We start from the raw sequence: 5,546 nt of genomic DNA, 5'->3' as shown, positions 1-5,546 counted from the left end.
TCACTCAGAGTCATCGGAGGATGGGATGCTCCCAAATGGCAAGTGTCAGTTTCTCTCGGAGCAGCCAACCAGCTAGTGGTTGTAGGGGCGGCTATTTATAGCCTAGGGAGCAGCCCGACATGATAAGACATAAATGCCCATCAATGATATAACCGTTAGGTGGAAGGATATTTTGGGACAGCTGGCGCATAGCACAGCAACGGTCAGAAATTTGACTAACAAATTCCTCAGGGCTACCATGTTCCTCACTGTGTAGGCAATTTGCACTGGCGAATTCCAAACTCCTCAGTCAGAACAAATTCCTCAGAGACCAGAAGAACTTCGTCTCTGTCACTGAAGAAATTGACTGAGCTTTAAGTACTTGTTGTACTTGAGTGGTAACCATAGAAGCATGTTTACTAATAAGTTTAAGTTCACCTTTAACTCTAGACACATAATCACTCAAGTGTTGAATCATATAAGCATTGTGTTTCAATTGTCTACCAACAAAAGCATTGAAGTTTTCTTGTTTAACAATAAAATTATCAAACTCATCTAAGCACTGGCTAGCAGACTTATAACGAGGGATATCACCTTCATCAAATTTATAGAGAGAATTTACCTTTACTACTTGTGTCGGGTTATCAAGTCCATGAATTTCTTCAATAGGTAGTAAATTCTTAACATCTTCAGCTTTAATACCATTTTATTTCATAGATTTCTTTACCTCTTGCATACTTCAGGACTGGGAAATAGAATACCCCTTTTCTTCGGAGTTGGCTTAGGAGTTGGTTCAGGAAGTGTCCAATCATTTTCATTACTCAACATATTATTCAATAGCAATTCAGCTTGAGCAACAGTTCTTTCCCTGAAAACACAACCAGCACAACTATCCAGGTGGTCTCTGGAAGCATCAGTTAGTCCATTATAAAAGATTTCAAGTATTTCATTTTTCTTGAGAGGATGATCAGGCAAAGCATTAAGTAATCGGAGAAGCCTCCCCCAAGCTTGTGGGAGACTCTTTCTTCAATTTGCACACAATTATATATTTCCCTTAAGGCAGCTTGTTTCTTATGAGCGGGGAAATATTTAGCAGAGAAGTAATAAATCATATCCTAGGGACTACGCACCAACCAGGATCAAGAGAATTAAACCATGTTTTAGCATCACCCATTAATGAGAATAGAAACAACTTAAGGATAAAGTAATAGCGAGTTTTCTCATCATTAGTGAATAGGGTGGCTATATCATTTAATTTAGTAAGATGTGCCACAACAGTTTCAGATTCATAGCCATAAAAAGGATCAGATTCAACCAAAGTAATTAACTCAGGATCAACAGAGAAATCATAATCCTTATCGGAAATAAAGATAGGTGAAGTAGCAAAAGCAGGGTCATATTTCATTCTAGCATTCAAGGACTTTTCTTTAAGCTTAACTAATAATTTCTTAAGATTAGATCTATCATTGCAAGCTAAAAAGTCTCTAGCAGGTTTTTCATCCATAACATAACCCTCAGGCATAACAGGCAATTCATATCTAGGGGATAATCTTCATCATCACTCTCATCAATATTATCAGTTTCAATAATTTCATTCTCTCTAACCCTAGCAAGTTGTTCATCAAGAAATTCACCTCGTGGCACAGTATTATCAATCATAGAAGTAGTTTCATCATAAGCATCATGCAAAGTACAAGTGGCATCATCAATAACATGCGACATATCAGAATGAATAGCAGGTGTAGGTGTCGCAAGTTTACTCCAAACAGAAGGTGAATCAAGTGCAGAGCTACATGCCAGTTCCTTATCTCCCCTCGTAGTTGAGGGAAAAATCTTGGTTTTTTATCTTTCAAATTCTTCAAAGTGATCAGCAGATATAAATCCCAAGTGACTCAAAAAATAGAGCTATGCTCCCCGGCAACGGCGCCAAAAAGTTGTCTTGATAACCCACAAGTATAGGGGACCGCAACAGTTTTTGAGGGTAGAGTATTCAACCCAAATTTATTGATTCGACACAAGGGGAGCCAAAGAATATTCTCAAGTATTAGCAGCTAAGTTGTCAATTCAATCGCACCTGGAAAACTTAATATCCGCAGCAAAGTGTTTAGTAGCAAAGTAATATGATAGTAGCGGTAACGGTAGCAAAAGTAACGGTAGCAATTTTGTAGTGATTGTAACAGTGGCAACGGAAAAGTATCTAAGCACAGAACAATATGTGAAAAGCTCATAGGCAATGGATTAGTGATGGATGATTATGTCGGATGTGATTCCTCATGCAACGGTTATAACATAGGGTGACATAGAACTAGCTCCAGTTCATCAATGTGATGTAGGCATGTATTCCGAATATAGTCATACGTGCTTATGGAAAAGAACTTGCATGACATCTTTTGTCCTACCCTCCCGTGGCAGCGGGGTCCTATTGGAAACTAGGGGATATTAAGGCCTCCTTTTAATAGAGTACCAGACCAAAGCATTAGCACTTAGTGAATACATCAACTCCTCAAACTACGGTCATCACCGGTAAGTATCCTGGTTATTGTCACTTCGGGGTTAACAGATCATAACACATAATAGGTGACTATAGACTTGCAAGATAGGATCAAGAACTCACATATATTCATGAAAACATAATAGGTTCAGATTCTGAAATCATGGCACTCAGGCCCTAGTGACAAGCATTAAGCATAGCAAAGTCATAACAACATCAATCTCAGAACATAATGGATACTAGGGATCAAACACTAACAAAACTAACTCGATTACATGATAAATCTCAACCAACCCATCACCGTCCAGCAAGCCTATGATGGAATTACTCACGCACGGTGGTGAGCATCATGAAATTGGTGATGGAGGAAGGGTGATGATGACGATGGTGACAAATTCCCCTCCGCGGAGCCCCGATTAGCCCTCCCGAGATAGATTAGGGCTTGGCGGCGGCTCCGTATCATAAAACGCGATGAATCCTTCCCTCTAATTTTTTTCTCCCCAAACGTGAATATATAGAGTTGAAGTTGAGGTCGGTGGAGCAGCAGGGGGCCCACGAGGCAGGGGCGCACCTAGGGGGTAGGCGCGCCCCCACCCTCGTGGACTGGGCGTGGGCCCCCTGGCCTTGATTCTTTTGCTAGTATTTTTTATATATTCCAAAAATATTCTCCATTGATTTTCAGGTCAATCCAAGAACTTTTATTTCTGCACAAAAATAACACCATGGCAATTCTGCTGAAAACAGCGTCAATCCGGGTTAGTTCCATTCAAATCATACAAGTTAAAGTCCAAAACAAGGGCAAAAGTGTTTGGAAAAGTAGATACGATGGAGACGTATCAATATACATCAGGTGGATTAGGTTAGGGGCTACCTCGTCCCTCCGATCGGACGGCCGAGAAATAAATAGGTAGGGAGTCCAAATAAGATAATGGAGATGTTTTACGGATGTTTGGGGACGATCTGAATACAACGGTGATGACTGAGCGGGTCGGGTTCGGGGGCAAGTTTCGGACGCGCATGCGAGGGATTCTATGCACTGCGCAAAGAGGGGTAGGCTGGGCCTGGGTGGACTGTGAAGAGGAGTTGGGCTGAGAGGAGAGAAGAGAAGGAGAGGCCCGACAGCAGTTTTCGGAGACCGAAAACGTCCGACGTTAGACCGACGTTAGACCGGCAGCGGTGCCGCTATAGTTATCCGTTGGAGCATCAAACGGACTCCGAATGGGATGTAACATGGCAGGCGGTCTACCTACACTGAAATAAGACCGCACGCCAACTTTCAACCCATTTCGATTACATTTTCTGGCCACTTGTAAAATAATATTTTGAACGTGTCGCGAGCGCGTGCAAGTGTGTCTGGGCTCAGAACGGACAACGGAAGGAACTGTGAGACCCGGACGAATGCAAGTTTCGAAAACATGCACATGCAATGCAGATGATGACATGGCAAGATGCAACACACAAGCGAATGACAAGGCAACAATGGCGAATAACTAGAAGACACTTGGCGCATCGGTCTTGGGGCGTCACACAATGACAAGTGAATAAACACTCATCATGAGAATAAAATAACTACATGGAAAATATTGGCCACCCCCTGCCACTTCATGAGCAGTACGGGCACACAAAACATAGATTTATTTTGAACATTAGAGTTGCACATGCAAATTTACTTGGAACGACATGGAAGTACCACATAGGTAGGTATGGTGGACTCATTTGGCACAACTTTGGGTTCTAGGAATTGGATGCACAAGCAGCATTCCCGCTTGGTACAAATGAAGGCTAGCAGATAGATTGAGAAGCGACCAACCAAAAAACAAAAACGGTCATAAACACGCATTGAACATAAGTAACATTGAATAGTGCACCACAAGAACTTAGTACTCAGCAAGAAGGGCAGTCCGACAAATTCTTTCATACAAGAAGTCCACAACATGAATATTAAGATGGTATATATATGGCATTTAGTCTGCATAATCACCAAGAGAAGTTTCTGGTGGGAGCAACCTAGTCTGCCTCCGCAAGCTACCAGAAAGCTTACAATACAAGACTCCTCAACCTTCCTCAGTAAGGTATGAATGATTTCCTGTGCAAGAATTCCAGTCTTCTTCAGTAAGATACCGCTAAAGCTTCTGGCATAAGGTACCGAGTCTTCCCTAGAATGTCATTAAATGGGGAAGCTTCTAAGGTACCGTACCTAGTTTTTTTTAGCAAGTTGTCTAACTAAATCTTGGAGCACAAGCTATTAAGTTTTCCTCAACAAGATACTCTCGATGGCTTTGTGACGCCCGGATATTTAAGCTATAGGAATTCTATGCTAATGATGCCACGTCACTTTGATTACTGTTTCTAATCTCGCATTAGTTCGAAACTGATTCAAATTCAAATTCAAGATCAATCAAACAATAAAATTTTTCAAACTTTAAAACTAAATTGTTCGGTTTGTGACAAAGAAATCACAAGTTGTTGTGATGAAGAAACCCCACTTTTATAAAATGTTTAAGTACTCTGAGGAGAATAAAACAGTAGCAAAAACCAATATTTAAATGCTTTTATGAATAATAGCATACTAAACTAAATGGTTTTGGGGTAAAACCTTTATGGTTGCACTGGGTTTTGTGTTATTACTAACTTAGGGATCATTTCAAATATTAAGTAAAAACTAAATAGAAAAGAAAGTAAAATAAAAACAAACTAAAAAAATAAAACAAAGCAAAAAAAAGGACCGGCCCCTCGCGCTGGACCTCAGCCCAGCTGGCCATCCAACTAGGCCGTCCCACCTCCCCTCCTACCTAACCCCACTCCCCCCGATCCCCTTGGATCTGGATCGGGAGCACCCAGTGCTTGCTGCCCCCGACCCCGGCGCCCCGATGCCGCTCGTCGTCTCCGGTGCCGCCCCGCCATCGCTGCCTTGACCCCATCGCTCGCCTCCTTGTCCTCACACCCTCCCTGATCCAGAACAGGATCGGGGCACGACCTCAACGCCATCCCGATGCCGCTGGACCTCGCCTCCCAGAGCCCATGCCGCCACCTCGCCGGACCTCCTCCTCGTCTCCTTCAACATCGTCGTCCTCGT

The sequence above is a fragment of the Triticum urartu genome, chromosome 7A (genome assembly GCF_056163025.1).
Source record: "Triticum urartu cultivar PI428250 chromosome 7A, HENAU_Tu73, whole genome shotgun sequence".
Lineage (NCBI taxonomy): Eukaryota > Viridiplantae > Streptophyta > Magnoliopsida > Poales > Poaceae > Triticum > Triticum urartu.
Note: the sequence above shows the minus strand (reverse complement) of the source record.